The sequence below is a fragment of the Salvelinus namaycush genome, chromosome 34 (assembly GCF_016432855.1).
Source record: "Salvelinus namaycush isolate Seneca chromosome 34, SaNama_1.0, whole genome shotgun sequence".
Taxonomy (NCBI): domain Eukaryota; kingdom Metazoa; phylum Chordata; class Actinopteri; order Salmoniformes; family Salmonidae; genus Salvelinus; species Salvelinus namaycush.
This window is the reverse complement of record NC_052340.1, coordinates 34,657,718-34,679,083: the sequence shown is the minus strand read 5'-3', so window position 1 is coordinate 34,679,083 and position 21,366 is coordinate 34,657,718.

Here is a 21,366-nt window from a genome sequence, read left to right as displayed (position 1 = left end):
CTCTCTGCTCTTATCAACAACCTCTGACTGATAACCTCAAACACTTAAGGGCTTGTAAACAGTGTTGTGTGTGAGTGCGTGCTTTGACCCAGGCATTTATATGTGTGTTTTCTGATCTGGTTTGTCTTATCAGAGATGTTCTGTCAGGTCTGATAATGATTGGGGTCCCCCAGAGTGTTTTAGCCCCGTGTTCCTGACATGGCCCTCAGGCTACAAAAACACACACCACCAATGGTACTACTGATAATAACTGCAGTTAGTCCCCTTGATATAATTTCTTAGTGCGGGTAACTCAGTGCCCCTCTGTAGAACTTAAACTAGAACCATGACATCTAGTTCCTGCTCCTTCTCACTGCCATCTACTAATAATGTCTCATTCATTTGCATCCATTAGATTAGAACGTGGCCGTGCCGGGGATCTCCTTGAAGACTACCATGCCGTTGCCTGGGTTTTTCCAATCATAAATCTACCTCATAAAAGGCTAATGTGACACGGAGGCACATATTTAGCTAACAATTTATCGCAGCAATTAGGGTGGCGAGTCCCACAGCTCTGCCAAGTGCCAGCCACCCAACATCTGTTCCTGTTACCATGCTGCTGCCGAGCCGAAGCGGAGCTGGGGCCAACGGTTCAAAGCTAATCTGTCCCTCAGAAAGGCTTTCCACTGCTGGGGGATCTGATATCAACCTGGAGGTGTGACAAGCAGCTAGCAGCCCAGCGCGAGGCCATGTGTTTATTCATTCAGCTTTGTAAAAGAGGTCTGGCATGACGGTCAATGCTGGTCACCTTGACCTCTCCGCTCCCTGAGGGAAAATGTCTTCACAAATGAGTTGTAGGTGTTCCTCGTCCTGCCATGTGCTGAGGTAGAGGAGGAAGAGTTTAGGATTTCATTAGCATATTCACCTTAATAGTGGGAAACTTCTTCACTTGGCTGTCCCCTTGCAATAAAACATGGCAGTTTTGAAAGTGCAGTTTAACTGCAGTAACTGCAGTCGACTGTTGTATTTTGCAGTGTCCTGCAGTTATACTGCACTCTGGTGTATATTTGGATGTATACTAGGTTTATTTTTCCTACCACAGTGATGGATTTATTTTGTATTTTTTTTGTGGTATCAAGGCAACTTCACCCATCGAGACCATTATCTCTCCTCGTCACACGCCATTTGCTTTGCCGTCATTTTATGATTATTTTCCCACGCAGCATGCGTCTATGCCTCTTTGCATTGTAGGAGCCCATTTATTTCTGATAAGTTATTGTTCAGGTAATACAAAGGGGAAGTCTTACACAGCCTACTGAGTAGCTCTCTTTCTCTCTTGCTCTCATTCTCTTTCTCCTCATGTCCTATCTCGTTCTCTCTCTCTCTCTCTCTCTCTCTCTCTCTCTCTCTCTCTCTCTCTCTCTCTCTCTCTCTCTCTCTCTCTCTTGTTCTCTCTCTCTCTCTCTCTCTCTCTCTCTCTCTCTCAAATTGTAATTTCAACACTCCCGCTGTAGAAGGAGATGAGATAATGTTCGACCGGGATGAAAGGGAAGGGAAAGGGAAGGAGGGGAAAATAAAGTTGCTCTTATCACAACTAGCCAGCAGCGATGCGCACACAAAGCTTTGGCGGAATCCAATTTAGTCCTTCCTGTTAGTTTAAGTGATATCGGCGCAATTAGCCATCACAAGTCAGAGTTTATAACTCGTGCTAAGTGATTTCCTCAAATCCCCCAGTAAAACGCAGGCATGCGCCACGCATCTAAAGCACTCACCTCGCCAACTCCAAAAAATTACTGCTTTGTCCAACCTCTCTCTCTCTCTCTCTCTCTCTCTCTCTCTCTCTCTCTCTCTCTCTCTCTCTCTCTCCTCTCTCTCTCCTCTCTCTCTCTCTCCTCTCTCTCTCTCTCTCACTCTCTTTCTTCTCTCTCATTCTCTTTCTCTCCTCCTTTCCTTCTATCTCATTCTCTCTCCCTCTCTCTCTCTTTTTTTTCAATCTCTCTTATTCTCTCCACTGTGGACAAATTGTAATTTCAACACTTCCTCTGTAGAAGGAGATGAGATTTTTTGCTCTTTTGTTTTGGTCTCCCTCATTGTGTAGCTTTGTAAAATGATTTGCTGTTCCCTCATTGTCTCTCAAATGAACCAGGGTGACTTTGAGAGGTAGTATTTTTGTTTTTTTATCAAGTTTTTCGTTACTAAGTTGTTTATTGTTTGTACGGTCTGGAGTAACAATGCGTGATGGGAGTGAGCGGCAGACTGTGGGCGGGCTGGTTTGTCCTTGGCATCTTCAGGAGAGTGATTAGTTGTTGAATGAGTGAGTTTGTTAGTCCTTTTCCAGAAAGGGTGACTTTGTGGGTGACTCCGCTGTGGATTCGTATTGTGTTGTTATTGTTGTTGTTGTTTCTCTGCCTGCTCGAAATTAAACCGGAACCTTCCAGGGAATTGGAATGATCAGAGGTATTCTTTACAGTGCTCAACTGATTATATGAGCCCAATGCACATGCTGTTTAAATGGATGTCTCCTCAGAAGAGTCTGAATAAGACTTCCTGGGGTTTTGTTGAGAAGCTGTATTTAGACCCTGCACTGCATATCTCCACCACAGTATAGCCCTCTCTCATATACAGAAACCAACACACCCTAACCTGTCTCCCCTCCTCTCCCTGTCTTTCTCTCTCTCTCTCTCTTTTCAGGGGAGATCTGTGCATTTAAGATCCATGGTCTGGAGGCTCCGTTCGAGGCGGTGGTGCTGAACGGGACGTCTGGTGAGGGCCAGCTGAGGGCTAGGGGCCTGGTGGACTGTGAGCTTCAGAAGGAGTATACCTTTATCATTCAGGCCCATGACTGTGGAGCAGGACCCGGGGGCACCGGGGGGAAGAAGTCACACAAGTGAGTTTGAAAGGCAGGATGTCTTTTTGTCTGCTTGTCTTTATGAATCATATGGATTCAATACTATGCTCCCTGCAACACTGCACTCTGAAGCCAAGCCTACTGTAATCAAATAACATTGCTGCTGACTATCAGGCAGTAAGGAGGCTGTTACTGAGTGAGTGAGTGAGTGAGTGAGTGAGTGAGTGAGTGAGTGAGTGAGTGAGTGAGTGAGTGAGTGAGTGAGTGAGTGAGTGAGTGAGTGAGTGAGTGAGTGAGTGAGTGAGTGAGTGAGTGAGTGAGTGAGTGAGTGAGTGAGTGAGTGAGTGAGTGAGTGAGTGAGTGAGTGAGTGAGTGAGTGAGTGAGTGAGTGAGTGGTGAGAGGGTGAGAGCCGGAGGAGTGTGTGTGGTTGAGAGCACTGGTTGAGACAGTGCTGCAGCAGAGGCAGCTGAGTCACGGAGACAAAGCAGCATGCACGCACGTTGTAGGTAGACTATTTAGATGGGTCATTATGGAGACACTCCTTATTCCATTAAACATATAAACCCGCTAGAACTGATATAACGGTGACAAAGCATTTGAAAACAACTTTAGGCCACTTCAGCTCTTTAGATAAATTTGCTCAGAGGTGGTTTAAAGTAAATTGAATTTTAATGTCGACTTTTCTTATGGATAACCGTATCAAGCGAAGGGTTTTACTCATGCTCAGTTCCAGGGTCTGGAGCGCTGTGCGAGTGGAAATTTGAAATCGAAGTTATGGGAAAAGTCCACAATGAAAATGGCATTAAATGTGTAGAATGATAGGGTACATTTACATCTGTTGGCCATCAAATAGGCTATTAAATTATATGCCAATGTAGGCTACTGTAACCTACCGTTAGAAACACTAAATATATATTGAAATGACGATATCACTGGAGTCATGCATGTCAATTTGAGCCACTTGTGCAGCCTACCTGGAGCTGGCTAACATATGTAATAAATAGCCTATTACTCAGGCTGTTGTTGTAGCCTTGGGTTATTAAGCCATTGTTAATGGCCATGTTTACTTAATTAAATTCAAAGTTTTAAATTGTGATCATGGTCACAGCTCTATCAAAAATGTATCATTCTCCACATTTAATGTCAGTTTCATTGTGGACTTTTCCCTGAAATTAGATGTTGGCATGTCGGCCTATCAGGGCTATAGGCTACCTGCATCTAGCTCAGCAACCATGGCAAAGTTGAATGGCAATTATAAACTCAGATTTTAGTCATTAGCCTATGCCTATTGAATTAACAAGTCAGTCTCGCAAATAGGCCATTTATAAATGTTTGTAGTCTTGACACCTGGAAGATCCTACTTGCTCACAAATGCTTTTTCAGTTCTTTCCACACATTTTCTATAGGATTGAGATCAGGGCTTTGTGATGGACACTCCCGTACCTTGACTTTGTTGTCCTTAAGCCATTTTGCCACAACTTTGGAAGTATGCTTGGGGTCATTGTCCATTTGGAAGACCCATTTGCGACCAAGCTTTAACTTCCTGACTGATGTCTTGAGATGTTGCTTCAATATATCCACATAATTTTCCCTCCTCATGATGCCATCTACTTTCTGAAGTGCACCAGTCCCTCCTGCAGCAAAGCAGCCCCACAACATGATGCTGCCACCCCCGTGCTTCACGGTTGGGATGGTGTTCTTCGGCTTGCAAGCGTCCCCCTTTTTCCTCCAAACATAACGATGGTCATTATGGCCAAACAGTTATATTTTTGTTTCATCAGACCAGAGGATATTTCTCCAAAAAGTACGATCCTTGTCCCCATGTGCAGTTGCAAACCGTAGTCTGGCTTTTTTATGGTGGTTTTGGAGCAGTGGCTTCTTCCTTGCTGATCGGCCTTCCAGGTTATGTCGATATAGGGCTCGTTTTACTGTGGATATAGATACTTTGTACCTGTTTCCACCAGCATCTTCACAAGGTTCTTTGCTTCTTCCTGAGCGGTATGACGGCTGCATGGTCCAATGGTGTTTATACTTGCATACTATTGTTAGTACAGATGAATGTGGCACCTTCAGGTGTTTGGAAATTGCACAAAAAGGATGAACCAGACGTGTGGAGGTCTACAATTTTTTTCTGAGGTCTTGTCTGATTTCTTTTGATTTTCCCATGATGTCAAGCAAAGAGACACTGAGTGTAACGGTCGTCATAGTCGTTCTCCTCCTCAGACGAGGAGGAGCATGGATCCGACCAACACGCAGAGTGGGTAGTGCTCATGATAATTTATTAAATCGAAACTGAACACTAACATGAAACAAAATAACAAAATGAATACAACCGACAACAGTCCCGTGTGGCACGAGTACAAACACGGAAACAAACACCCACAAAACACACGTGAAACCCCGGCTGCCTTAGTATGATTCTCAATCAGGGACAACGATTGACAGCTGCCTCTGATTGAGAATCATACCAGGCCGAACACAAAATCCCAACATAGAAAATCACACATAGACAAACCCACCCAACTCACGCCCTGACCAACTAAATAAATACAAGACAAAAGAAAACAGGTCAGGAACGTGACACTGAGTTTGAAGGTATATCTTGAAATACATCCACAGGGACACCTCCAATTGACTCAAATTATGTCAATTAGCCTATCAGAGGCTTCTAAAGCCATGAAATCAATTTCTGGAATTTTCCAAGCTGTTTGTCACAGTCAACTTAATGTATGTAAACTTCTGACCCACTGGAATTGTGCTACAGTGATTTATAAGTGAAATAATCCGTCTGTAAACAATTGTTGGAAAAATGACTTGTGTCATGCACAAAGTACATGTCGTAACCGACTTGCCAAAACTATAGTTTTTTTAACAAGAAATTTGTGTAGTGGTTGAAAAACGAATTTTATTGACTCCAACCTAAGTGTATGTAAACTTTCGACTTCAATTGTATATCAGATGTGTACGACAGGAATGACTAAAACATACTTTTTACTGTTCTTTTTACGTTGGTAACCAGTTTATAATAGCAATAAGGCACCTCAGGGGTTTGTGGTGTATGGACAATATACCATGGTTAAGGGCTGTGTCCTAAGAACAGCCCTTAGCCGTGGTATATTGGCCGTATACCACACCTCCTCTGGTTTTAATGCTTAATCATAGCAGTCCAAACAAGTTAAATTGACATCCATTGATGGAAAATGATCTAGAGAGTTTAATGAGGGTGATTTACCTTGTCTCTTGCAAAATTTTCTTAATCTGGAAATCAATATTATTTTGATGGAAAACCAAATTTTGATTCTTAGCCTACGTCGCTAAAAATTATGTGGTTATTCCTTCTTAATTCGCTCGATAACAAAAAGGGTTTATTGGATTAATTTGGCATCTCTTGCTGCAAGCATTTTCTGTGGGGCTAGTTTTCAGGCCTTGTGGGGCTAGTTTTCAGGCCTTGTGGGGCTAGTTTTCAGGCCTTGTGGGGCTAGTTTTCAGGCGTGGGGCTAGTTTTCAGGCCTTGTGGGTGGGTTTTCAGAGGTAATTTGGCATTACATTTTAGCTAGACCTGGAAACCCTGGTGTTTCAGCAGTGTAGGATGAAAACAGCCAGTAAACTATTTTAAAGTGGTGCATTGATGAAAACGATTCAACACACCTATAAACTAAGGCCTCCTCTGAAATTGCTTTCTCCACGGTCTCTTATGACTGTGTCATTTCCACTCTTTGTGTATCTCTCCTCACTCTCTTGCTGTTCACACCTTTCACCTTCCTCAGCGGGAGCTCACACAGAAAACTATCATCTTCTACACACACACACACACACACACATGTACACGCACACGCACACACACACATGTACACGCACACACACACACACACACACACACACACACACACACACACACACACACACACACACACACACACATCCACACACACACATGTACACGCACACACACACACACACATGTATACGCACACACACACACACACACACACACACACACACACACACACACACACACACACACACACACACACACACACACACACACACACACACACACACACACACACACACACACACACAGACACACACACACACACACACACACACACCAGGCCTTGAATTATAGCAGCAGGTGTGTGCAGGGGCGCAACTTTCACTGGGGACATGGGGGATATGTCCCCCCATATTATGAAATTGCATTTTTGTTCCCCCAGTTTTATCATTGGAATGTGATACAAAACGAGGCAACGGTGTGCTTTAGGACCATGCAGACGTTTCCGAGCGGTCGGGCAGGCTGTTCGGAGTGTTTCTCCAAAAACAACAAAAAAAAAGTTTAAAAAAATGTCCCTCCCACTTCTAAAACTAAAGTTTCGCCCCTGGGTGTGTGAATGAGTAGGTCCACGTCATCCAGGTTATCCCTGATTGTGGGACGTATAAAGTAACACAACTACATGTATACATACATCCTATGACACAGGTTCTGCGTGAGCATTCAGAGAAGACAGTCTTAGCTTCAATAGCCTGTCCTTCGCTGGCGTTCCTTATCTTGTCTGTTGGCCATTTCAGGGACCCGGACGAGCGGAGAGGAGAGCGTCAGTCAGCGTGGCTCTCAGATTTAAAGTTTTAAAAAATCATTGCCAGCGGCTCAGCCCAAATGACATGTAACATGTCAGCTCCGCCGAAGGAGAGCAGTCAAGACAATGACACAGTAAAGAGAACAGGCGACAGAATCAGAGGTGACACTGGGACCGTCGAGCTCTCACTTAAACCTTATTCATCCCTCTCTCCCACTCTCTCTCCCTCTCCCTCTCTTCTGGTACAATCAACCACTGCCTCCCTTTCTTTTGTTTTTTTAGCTGATTCTAGATTTTCTCTCGTTGTCTTGGTCTCTTTTCTTGTCGTCCTGACCCTCTCTCTCTCTTTCACTGTTGTCTATTATCACGTTTCGTATATCATACATGCAGTGCATTCGGAAAGAATTCAGACCCTTGACTTTTTCCACATTTTGTTACATTACAGCCTTATTCTAAAATTGTATAAATAAAAAAAATGCTCATTAATCTACACACAATACCCCATAATGACAAAGTGAAAACAGGTTTTAGAAATGTTTGCAAATGTATTACAAATAAAAACCAGAAATACCTTATTTACATAAGTATTCAGATCCTTTGCTTTGAGACTTTAAATTGAGCTCAGGTGCATCCTGTTTCCATTGAGCATCCTTTAGTTGTTTCTACAACTTTATTGGAGTTCACCTGTGGTAAATTAAATTGATTGGACATGATTTGGAAAGGCACACACCTGTCTATATAAGGTCCCACAGTTGACAGTGGATGTCAGAGCAAAAACCAAGCCATGAGGTCGAAGGAATTGTCCTTAGAGGCACAGATCTGAGGAAGAGTACCAAAAAAACTCTGCAGCATTGAAGGTCCCCAAGAACACAGTGGCCTCCGTCATTTTTAAATGAAATAACTGAGCAATCGGGGGAGAAGGGCCTTGGTCAGGAAGGTGATCAGGAACCCGATGGTCACTCTGACAGAGCTCCAGAGTTCCTCTGTGGAGATGGGAGAACCTTCCAAAAGGACAACTATCTCTGCAGCACTCCACCAATCAAGCCTTTATGATAGAGTTGCCAGACAGAAGCCACTCCTCAGTAAAAGGCACATGACAGCCCACTTGGAGTTAGCCAAAGGCACCTAAAGGACTCTCAAACCATGAGAAACAAGATTCTCTGGTCTGATGAAACCAAGATTGCACTCTTTGGCCTGAATGCCAAGCGTCATATCTGGAGGAAACCTGGCACCATCCATACTGTGAAGCATGGTGGTGGCAGCATCATGCTGTGGGGATGTTTTTCAGCGGCAGGGACTGGGAGAGTAGTCAGGGTCGAGGGAAAGATGAACGGAGCAAAGTACAGAGAGATCCTTGATGAAAACCTGCTCCAGAGCGCTCAGGAACTCAGACTGGGGCGAAGGGTCACCTTCCAACAGGACATCGACCCTAAGCACACAGCCAAGACAACACAGGAGTGGTTCGGGGCAAGTATCTGAATGTCCTTGAGTGGCCCAGCCAGAGCCTGGACTTGAACACGATCGAACATCTCTGGAGAGACCTGAAAATAGCTGTTTAGCGACGCTCCCCATCCAACCTGACAGAGCTTGAGAGGATCTTCAGAGAAGAATGGGAGAACCTCCTCAAATACAGGTGTGCCAAGCTTGTAGCGTCATACCTAAGAAGACTCGAGGCTGTAATCGCTGCCAAAAGTGCTTCAACAAAGTACTGAGTAAATGGTCTGAATACTTATGTAAATTTGATATTTCCAAACATTTCCAAAAACCTGATTTTGTTTGTCATTATCGGGTACTGTTTGTATATTAATGAGGGGGGAAACAAGTTTAATCCATTTTAAAATAAGGCTGTAACTGAACAAAATTTGGACATTTCAAGGGGTCTGAATATATATATATATATATATATATATATATATATATATATATATATATATATATATATCCTACCTACAGTACAGTATATCCTACCAAAATATATCCTATATATTTACTTTATATTTTCTAGATCTCCTCTATCATATTGAGTAGTGTATGAGAAAGGCAAGAAAAGGAGAGAAAGTTCCACAATCTACATAATATGATGTTTACGTCTCTCTTTCTCTCATTCATTCCTCTCACTCTCTTTACCTTTGACTCTAGTTTGAGGATATCTTATAATCTTCTATGTGTTATTCATGTCATTCATAACACAACATTACTCTTAGGCCTTGAGTCATGTTATGCTGTGGTTAACTGTGTGATTGGCTCTCAATCAAAAAGATGTTGAATGTTTTCACGGTTGTATCATTGAAGGTACAGTGAGCCTTGACAACAATGATTATCACCCTGAACCACTCGGTTACATTACCACTTTATCATGGGTGTATTGTAACTCACATTTTATGTACTGTTACTCACATTTTATTATGTATTGTAAATTTAAGCTATGTACAGTACCTGTCACGCCCTAACCGTAGAGATTCTTTTTATGTCTCTATTTTGGTTGGTCAGGGCGTGAGTTTGGGTGGGCATTCTATGTCTGGTGTTCTATGTTGTCCTTGTTTTGTATTTCTATGTGTTTGGCCTGGTATGGTTCCCAATCAGAGGCAGCTGTCTATCGTTAGGTAGCCTGTTCCCACCTGTGTTGGTGGGTGGTTATTTTCTGTTTAGTGTTTTTCGTCCCCTTACAGAACTGTTCGTTTGTCGTGTTGTTGTTTTGTTAGAGTGTTCATATTTATTAAAATAACGTATTATGAATACTTACCACGCTGCACCTTGGTCCTCTTCTCCTTCTCCTGACGACGTTCGTTACAGTACCAGTCAAAAGTTTGGATGACACCTACTCATTCAAGGGTTTTTCTTTATTTTTACTATTTTCTACATTGTAGAATAATAGTGAAGACATCAAAATGATGAAATAACACGTATGGAATCTAGCAGTAACCATAAAAGTGTTAAACAAATCAAAATATAATTTCTACATTGAATACCAAGTGTGTGCAAAGCTGTCATAATGGCAAATAGTGGCTACTTTGAAGAATTTGAAAAGTAAAATATATTTTGATTTGTTTAACACTTTTTTGGTTACTACATGATTCCATATGAGTGATTTCATAGATTTTATGTCATCACTATTATTCTACAATGTAGAAAAAAGTAAAAAATAAAGAAAAACCCTGGAATGACTAGGTGTGTCCAAACTTTTGGCTGGTACTGTAACTCAAATCACTATGGCAACAAATAAGGGTTATCACCGTTGACTACCAGTGAGTCACATCAATAGATTGTCCCACTGAACAATAACTCCGAATCAGAGCACTTTATTCTGAAAATACAACCTTTATTCTCCATTTTAATCATGCGTGATGAAATGTTTTTAATATACTGCTTTTTAAAATCCTAATGAAATAGTAATGTGAATGCATGATTAGTTCTGAGTCACAGCACCACCACGTTGATGCCAAATGTGTGTACCCAGACACAAATATAAGTATTTCTAAGTTGATGTCATAATTCATTTCTACTCCTCTCACTTCCTGTGTGAAAGTGTCACATTCTTTAATTTCCTCATCTCTCCCCATCAGCGGTGAGTGGTAGATTTACTACATGGTTTAAGTGCTGGAGGGCTGTTGTAGGAGGTTTACTACAAGTGTGTCTGGGTTAAGTGCCCCGGTCAGTGACGGTAGTAGCAGCTCATCTAGGATGTTAACCCCTGACCTCCGGGTTGTTCAGACTCCACAGAGACTCTCAGGGCTAATCTTGAAAACTCATTGTAAAGCCACCATCTTTCTGCCCATGCGGTGGTCGTCGTGAGACGGTTATTAAACTTGTCACTTGTGATTCTGAGAAGAACGTCTGTTCCTCATCTCCCTGCCAGAGGTTTGGGAACGACTAATTATCTCAACGGATGGCAGCACCTTCCCGCGGCTGAGAGGATCGACACACACACACACACACACACACACACACACACACACACACACACACACACACACACACACACACACACACACACACACACACACACACACACACACACACACACAGGAAGACTCACTCAAATAAACACACACTCATCCGCGCACACACACAGACAGACACATACTGTGCATACACACTAGCACACATACAGTTGAAGTCGGAAGTTTACATACACTTAGGTTGGAGTCATTAAAACTCGTTTTTCAACCACTCCACAAATTTCTTGTTAACAAACTATAGTTCTGGCAAGTCGGTTAGGACATCTACTTTGTGCATGACACAAGTAATTTTTCCAACAATTGTTTACAGACAGATTATTTCACTTATAATTCACTGTAGCACAATTCCAGTGGGTCAGAAGTTTATAAACACTAAGTTGACTGTGCCAATAAACAGCTTGGAAAATTCCAGAAAATGATGTCCTGGCTTTAGAAGCTTCTGATAGGCTAATTGACATAATTTGAGTCAATTGGAGGTGTACCTGTGGATGTATTTCAAGGCCGACCTTCAAACTCAGTGCCTCTTTGTTTGACATCAGGGGAAAATTAAAATAAATCAGCCAAGACCTCAAAAAAAATATTAGACCTCTACAAGTCTGATTCATCCTTGGGATCAATTTCCAAACGCCTGAAGGTGCCACGTTCATCTGTACAAACAATAGTACGCAAGTATAAACACCATTGGACCATGCAGCCGTCATACCGTTCAGGAAGGTGACGTGTTCTATCTGCTAGAGATGAACGTACTTTGGTGCGAAAAGTGCATATCAATCCCAGAACAGCAAAGGACCTTGTGAAGATGCTGGAGGAAACAGGTCCAAAAGTATCTATATCCACAGTAAAACAAGTCCTATATCAACATAACCTGAAAGGCAGCTCAGCAAGGAAGAAGCCACTGCTCCAAAACCGCCATAAAAAAGCCAGACTACGGTTTGCAACTGCACATGGGGACAAAGATCGTACTTTTTGAAGAAATGTCCTCTGGTCTGATGAAACAAAAATAGAACTGTTTGGCCATAATGACCATCATTATGTTTGGAGGAAAAAGGGGGACGCTTGCAAGCCGAAGAACACCATCCCAACCGTGAAGCACGGGGGTGGCAGCATCATGTTGTGGGGGGGGCTTTGCTGCAGGAGGGACTGGTGCACTTCACAAAATAGATGGCATCATGAGGGAGGAAAATTATGTGGATATATTGAAGCAACATCTCAAGACATCAAATAAAATCAAAGCAAATCAAATGTATTTATATAGCCCTTCTTACATCAGCTAATATCTCAAAGTGCTGTACAGAAACCCAGCCTAAAACCCCAAACAGCAAGAAATGCAGGTGTAGAAGCACGGTGGCTAGGAAAAACTCCCTAGAAAGGCCAAAACCTAGAGAGGAACCAGGCTATGAGGGGTGGCCAGTCCTCTTCTGGCTGTGCCGGGTAGAGATTATAACAGAACATGGCCAAGATGTTCAAATGTTCATAAATGACCAGCATGGTCAAATAATAATAATCACAGCAGTTGTCGAGGGTGCAGCAAGTCAGCACCTCAGGAGTAAATGTCAGTTGGCTTTTCATAGCCGATCATGTCTGGGACAGGTAGCACGTCCGGTGAACAGGTCAGGGTTCCATAGCCGCAGGCAGAACAGTTGAAACTGGAGCAGCAGCACAGCCAGGTGGACTGGGGACAGCAAGGAGTCATCATGCCAGGTAGTCCTGAGTCATGGTCCTAGGGCTCAGGTCCTCCGAGAGAGAGAAAGAAAGAGAGAAAGAGAGAATTAGAGAGAGCATACTTAAATTCACACAGGACACCGGATAAGACAGGAGAAGTACTCCAGATATAACAAACTGATCCTAGCCCCCCGACACATAAACTACTGCAGCATAAATACTGGAGGCTGAGACAGGAGGGGTCATTAGACACTGTGGCCCCATCCGATGATACCCCCACACAGGACCAAACAGGAAGGATATAACCCCACCCACTTTGCCAAAGCACAGCCCCCACACCACTAGAGGGATATCTTCAACCACCAACGTACCATCCTGCGACAAGGCCGAGTATAGCCCACAAAGATCTCCGCCACGGCACAACCCAAGGGGGGGCGTCAACCCAGACAGGAAGATCACGTCAGTGACTCAACCCACTCAAGTGACGCACCCCTCCTAGAGACGGCATGAAAGAGCACCAGTAAGCCAGTGACTCAGCCCCTGTAATAGGGTTAGAGGCAGAGAATCCCAGTGGGGAGTGGGGAACCAGCCAGGCAGAGACAGCAAGGGCGGTTCGTTGCTCCAGAGCCTTTCCGTTCACCTTCACATTCCTGGGTCAGACTACACTCAATCATATGACCCACTGAAGAGATGAGTCTTCAGTAAAGACTTAAAGGTTGAGACCGAGTCTGCGTCTCTCACATGGGTAGGCAGACCATTCCATAAAAATGGAGCTCTATAGGCGAAAGCCCTGCCTCCAGCTGTTTACTTAGAAATTCTAGGGACAATTAGGAGGCCTGCGTCTTGTGACCGTAGCGTACGTGTAGGTATGTACGGCAGGACCAAATCGGAAAGATAGGTACGAGCAAGCCCATGTAATGGTTTGTAGGTTAGCAGTAAAACCTTTAAATCAGCCCTTGCCTTAACAGGAAGCCAGTGTAGGGAGGCTAGCACTGGAGTAATATGATCAAATTTTTTGGTTTCTAGTCAGGATTCTAGCAGCCGTATTTAGCACTAACTGAAGTTTATTTAGTGGGTAGCCGGAAAGGTAGCCGGAAAGTAGAGCATTGCAGTAGTCTAACCTAGAAGTAACAAAAGCATGGATTAATTTTTCTGCATCATTTTTGGACAGAAAGTTTCTGATTTTTGCAATGTTACGTAGATGGAAAAAAGCTGTCCTTGAAACAGTCTTGATATGTTCGTCAAAAGAGAGATCAGGGTCCAGAGTAACGCTTAGGTCCTTCACAGTTTTATTTGAGACGACTTTACAACCATCAAGATTAATTGTCAGATTCAACAGAAGATCTCTTTGTTTCTTGGGACCTAGAACAAGCATCTCTGTTTTGTCCGAGTTTAAAAGTAGAAAGTTTGCAGCCATCCACTTCCTTATGTCTGAAACACAGGCTTCTAGCGAGGGCAATTTTGGGGCTTCACCATGTTTCATTGAAATGTACAGCTGTGTGTCATCCGCATAGCAGTGAAAGTTAACATTATGTTTTTGAATGACACCCCCAAGAGGTAAAATATATAGTGAAAACAATAGTGGTCCCAAAACGGAACCTTGAGGAACACCCAAATGTACAGTTGATTTGTCAGAGGACAAACCATTCACAGAGACAAACTGATATCTTTCCGACAGATAAGATCTAAACCAGGCCAGAACTTGTCCGTGTAGACCAATTTGGGTTTCCAATCTCTCCAAAAGAATGTGGTGATCGATGGTATCAAAGGCAGCACTAAGGTCTAGGAGCACGAGGACAGATGCAGACCCTCGGTCTGACGCCATTAAAAGGTAATTTACCACCTTCAAAAGTGCAGTCTCATGATGCTATGATGGGGTCTAAAACCAGACTGAAGCATTTCGTCATGAAGTTAAAGCTTGGTCGCGAATGGGTCTTCCAAAAGGACAATGACCCCAAGCATACTTCCAAAGTTGTGGCAAAATGGCTTAAGGACAACAAAGTCAAAATATTGGAGTGGCCATCACAAAGCCCTGACCTCAATCACATAGAGAATTTGTGGGCAGAACTGAAAAAGCGTGTGCGAGCAAGAAGGCCTACAAACTTGACTTAGTTACACCAGCTCTGTCAGGAGGAATGGGCCAAAATTCACCCAACTTTTTGTGGGAACCTTGTGGAAGGCTACCTGAAACGTTTGACCCAAGTTAAACAATTTAAAGGCAATGCTACCAAGTACTAATTGAGTGTATGTGAACTTCTGACCCACTAGGAATGTGATGAAAGAAATAACAATTTAAATAAATCATTCTCTCTACTATTATTCTGACATTTCACATTCTTAAAATAAAGTGGTGATCCTAACTGACCTAAATCATAGAATTTTAACTGGGATTAAATGTCAGGAATTGTGAAAAACTGAGTTTAACCTGTCTAGGACTGGGGTGCCGCTAGCGGCACTCCTCCCACATTCCACTGAAAAGCCAGGGCGCGAAATTCAAAAAAAATATTTTTTTAAAATATTTAACTTTCACACATTAACAAGTCCAATACAGCTAATGAAAGATACAGATCGTGTGAATCCAGCCAACATGTCCGATTTTTAAAATGTTTTACAGGGAAGACACAATATGTAAATCTATTAGGTAAACACCTTAGCAAAAGAGACCATTTTTTCTTTGTCCACCAACACCACTAGCTATCACCAATTCGGCTAAACTAAGATATTGATAGCCACTAACCAAGAAAAAACCTCCTCAGATGACAGTCTGATAACATATTTATGGTATAGGATAGGTTTTGTTAGAAAAATGTGAATATTTCAGGTAGATATCATAGTTTACAATTGCACCCACCGTCACAAATCGACTAGAATAAATAGATAGAGCAACGTGTCTTACCTAATTACTAATCATAAAACATTTCGTAAAAATACACAGCATACACTAATCGAAAGACACAGATCCTGTGAATACAGACAATATTTCAGATTTTCTAAGTGTCTTACAGCGAAAACACAATAAATCGTTATATTAGCATACCACATGTGCAAACATTACCCCAGCATTGATTCTAGCCAAAGAGAGCGATAACGTCAACATCGCCAAAAGATATTAATTTTTTCACTAACCTTCTCAGAATTCTTCAGATGACACTCCTGTAACATCATATTACAACATACATATACAGTTTGTTCGAAAATGTGGATATTTAGCCACCAAAATCGTGGTTATACAATGAGAAAAGTAGCCGAGCTGGTCAGAAAATGTCGGACGCAATATTAGACAGTGATCTAGTCGTATACATAAATACTCATAAACGTGACTAAAAAATATAGGGTGGACAGCGATTGATAGACAATTTAATTCTTAATACAATCGCTGATTTACATTTTTTAAATTATCCTTACTTTTCAATACAGTTTGCGCCAAACGAAGCTACACGAAACAAAATGGCGGTATTAGCGATTAACATTTTTCGACAGAAACACGATTTATCATAATAAATTGATCTTACTTTGAGCCGTTCTTCCATCAGAATCTTGGGCAAAGAATCCTTTCTTGGGTCTAATCGTCTTTTGGTCGAAAGCTGTCCTCTTGCCATGTCGAAATGCCCACTGCGTTCGGCATGAACTGAAAACGTGCCCAGAGCTTGAAATTGTCTCAGAAATAAATGTCCCAAAATCGCACTAAACGGATATAAATTGCTATAAAACGGTTTAAATTAACTACCTTATGATGTTTTTAACACCTATTACAAGTAAAAACATGACCGGATAAATATTACTGGCTACACTAATGCTTGGAAAAATAGTAGGTCGGTGTCCACCGCGCGTCCGACGCAGCTGGAAAAGAGTTACTTCCTACACGTTGATCTGTTTTATAGAGGCTGTGATTGCGCAATCGACACCATTCAAAGCGTCATCACGTAAAGACATCCAGGGGAAGACGTAAGCAGTGTCTGTATCCTCATAGCATTTACGGGGACCTTTAAACTGACTCCAGATCAGGGGCCAAGATGTGTGAAATCTGACTCCATGTCAGGGAAATTGCTGTAGAATGAGTTCTGTTCCACTCAGAGACAAAATTTCAACGCCTATAGAAACTAGAGACTGTTTTCTATCCAATAATAATAATAATATGCATATTGTACGAGCAAGAATTGAGTAGGAAGCCGTTTAAAAATTACACGATTTCCAGAAAAAGTGACAACAGCACCCCCTATCCCAAAAAGGTTAAATGTATTTGGTTAAGGTGTATGTAAACTTCCGTCTTCAACTGTACACACCGACACACATAAACAGACCGTTCAACACACACACACAGACACAAACATACAGTCGCTTGCAAAAGTATTCACCCCCTTAGCCTGTTTCCTATTTTGTTGCCTTACAACCTGAAATTAAAATAGATTATTTTGGTGGGGTTGTATCATTTGATTTGCACAACATGCCTACCACTTTGAAAATGCAAAAAAAAAATATTGTGAAACAAACAACAAATAAGACAAAATAACAGAAAACTTGAGCATGCATAACTATTCACTCCCCCAAAGTCAATATTTTGTAGAGCCACCTTTTGCAGCAATCACAGCTGCAAGTCTCTTAGGGTATTTGTCTATAAGCTGGCACAACTAGCCAATGGGATTTTTGCCCATTCTTCAAAGCAAAACTGCTCCAGCTCCTTCAAGTTGGATGGGTTCCGCTGGTGTACAGCAATCTTTAAGTCATACCACAGATTCTCAATTGCATTGAGGTCTGGGCGTTGACTAGGCCATTCCAAGACATTTCAATGTTTCCCCTTAAACCACTCAAAGGTTTCTTTAGCAGTATGCTTAGGGTCATTGTCCTGCTGGAAGGTGAACCTCCATCCTAGTCTCAAATCTCTGGAAGACTGAAACAGGTTTCCCTCAAGAATTTCCCTGTATTTAGCACCATCCATCATTCCTTCAACTCTGATCAGTTTCCCAGTCCCTGCCGATGAAAAACATCCCCACAGCATGATGCTGTCATCACAATGCTTCACTGTGGGGATGGTGTTCTCGGGGTGATGAGAGGTGTTGGGTTTTCACCAGACATAATGTTTTCCTTGATGGCCAAAAAGCTCAATTTTAGTCTCATCTGACCAGAGGACATTCTTCCATATGTTTGAGGAGTCTCCCACATGCCTTTTGGTGAACGCTACACGTGTTAGCGTTTTTTTCTTTAAGCAATGGCTTTTTTTCTGGCCACTCTTCCGTAAAGCCCAGCGCTGTGAAGAGTACGGATTGAAGTGGTCCTATGGACAGATACTCCAATCTCAGCTGTGGAGCATTGCAGCACCTTCAGGGTTATCTTTGGTCTCTTTGTTGCCCTCTTTGCCTGGTCCGTGAGTTTTGGTGGGCGGCCCTCTCTTGGCAAGTTTGTTGTGGTGCTATATTCTTTCTATTTTTTAATAATAGATTTAATGGTGCTCCGTGGAATGTTCAAAGTTTCTGATATTTTTTTATAACCCAACACTGATCTGTACTTCTCCACAACTTTGTCCCTGACCTGTTTGGAGATCTCCTTGGTCTTCATGGTGCCGCTTGCTTGGTGGTGCCCCTTGCTTAGTGGTGTTTCAGACTCTGGGGCCTTTAAGAACAGGTGTATGTATACTGAGATCATGTGACAGATCATGTGACACTTAGATTGCACACAGGTGGACTTTATTTAAGTAATTGTGTGACTTCTGAAGGTAATTGGTTGCACCAGATCTTATTTAGGGGTTTCATAGCAAAAGGGGTGAATGTATATGCACGCACCACTTTTCTGTTTTTTTTAATCAGTTATTTTTTGCATTTCACTTCACCAATTTGGACTATTTTGTGTATGTCCATTACATGAAATCCAAATAAAAATCAATTTAAATTACAGGTCGAAACGCATTAAAATAGGAAAAACGCCAAGGGGGATGAATACTTTTGCAAGGCACTGTATGTACATACACATACCGACACACGCACACACACTCTCACACAAGCGAATGTGAGCAAAGAGCTGTCACTCATTAGTATAAGCTGTCATGATGCTTTGTGATTTTCAGTGCCTTCAGAAAACGTTCATACCCCTTGACTTATTCCACATTTTGTTGTTACAGCCTGAATTCATAACAGATTACATTTGTTTTTTCTCACCCATCTACACACAATACCCCATAATGACAAATTGAAAACATGTTTTGAGAAAGTTATTCAAATTTATTGAAAATGAAATACAGAAATACCATTTACATAAGTATTCACATCCCTGAGTCAATACATTGTAGAAGCACTATTGGCAGCGTTTAAAGCTGTGAGTCTTTCTGGGTAAGTCTAAGAGTTTTCCACACTGGATTGTGCAACATTTACCCATTATTCTTTTCAAAATTATTCAAGCTCTGTCAAATTGGTTGTTGATCATTACTATACAATCATTTTCAGGTCTTACCATAGATTGCAAGTATATTTAACTCAAAACTGTAACTCGGCCACGTCAAAACATTCACTGTTTTCTTAGTAAGCAACACCAGTGTAGATTTGGCTTGTGTTTTAGCTTATTGTCCTGCTGAAAGGTGAATTAATCCCCCAGTGTCTGGTGGAAAGCAGACTGAACCGGGCTTTCCTCTTGGATTGTGCCTGTGCTTAGCGCCATTCCAGTCTCCCCCAGTCCTTAACGATATCAAGCATACCCATAACATGATGCAGCCACCACTATGCTTGAAAATATGGAGAGTAATGCTCAGCAACGTGTTGTATTGGATTTACCCCAAACATAATACTTTGTATTCAGGACCAAACAATTTTTGTTGTTGTTGCAGTATTACTTTAGTGCCTTGTTACAAACAGGATGCATGTTTTGGAATACTTGTATTCTGTACAGGCTTTCTTCTTTTCACTCTATCATTTAGGTTAGTTTTGTGGAGTAACTACAAAGTTGTTGATCCATCCTCAGTTTTCTCCTATCGCATCCATTAAACTTTGTAACTGTTTTAATGTCACCATTGGCCTTCCTGTGGAAACTGAGTTAGGATGGACGCCTGTATCTTTGTAGTGACTGGGTGTATTGAGGTACCATCCAAAGTGTAATTAATAACTTCACAATGCTCAAAGGGATATTCAATGTCTGCTTTTTTTTACCAATAGGTACCCTTCTTAGCGAGGCATTGGAAAACCTCCCTGGTATTTGAATCTGTGTTTGAAATTCACTGCTCGACTGAGGGACCTTAGAGATAATTGTACTGTATGTGTGGAGAACAGAGATGAGGTATTTAAATTAAGGTCCTACACCTGTAGTATCTTACACGTGTCATGGTGGAAGCACTACCCTAGGGGTCTGCTGAGGGGGAGAGGAAAGAGCCCCAACGCCAGGCCTAAAAAAGACTGGGATTACCCTGTCATATATAGATACATCTTCCTTTGGATTGGAATGGATTGGTCTACATATTGTCATGTAGCCTACAAGATCCTCTTGTGTTCTGTCTTTATTCGATAATACAGATACTTTTGGTGTGCGATTTTCTACACACCTTGGTCATTTGGATCCAGTTGTGTCTTTTTAGGTTGCCCCTTGCCTATTCTAGATCCTTTTCATCAGCTTTGTGTTGTGTTGTGTTGTACCGAAGGAGCAGGGAGCATGGCTTGAGGCTGGAGCAGGTGTGGCACCATGCCCACTGAACACACACACACACACACACAAGCGTACACACACACAAGCGTACACACACACACACACACACACACACACACACACACACACACACACACACACACACACACACACACACACACACACACACACACACACACACACACACACACACACACACACACACACACACACACTCTCTCTCTCTCTCTCGCTCTCTCTCTTTCTCTCTCATAACCCTCACTGGCACTGGAGAGGGAAAGGAAGCCAGGCATCTGTTTTCAACCAGATGTGTTCCTGTGCCACTCCCCCTCCAGTGTTTATGAGAGAGACACATTAATATGACAGGTCAAGCTGCAGAGGGATCTACTGCTTACCACTGGTGCTGATGCTACATACAGTACTGTCTGGCTGTGGCATTGTTACTGCTGAGGCTAGCACTTAGCATTACCCTGTTGTCGTGACTTTACTTTCACTAATCTGATGACTGTTATTTATCGAATCAACTAACTATGTTTACTTGTTACCTGATTAAATGAATCATGTAACAATTAACTCATTAGGAATTTGTTGCACCACGAGAGAGGTTGTTTAATTCTTGACGCTACGGATCCCGTTACCGGGATAATTTTCCTAAACAACCACTTAATTTGCAGAGCGCCAAATTCAAAAAATAATACTAAAAATATTTATAATCATGGA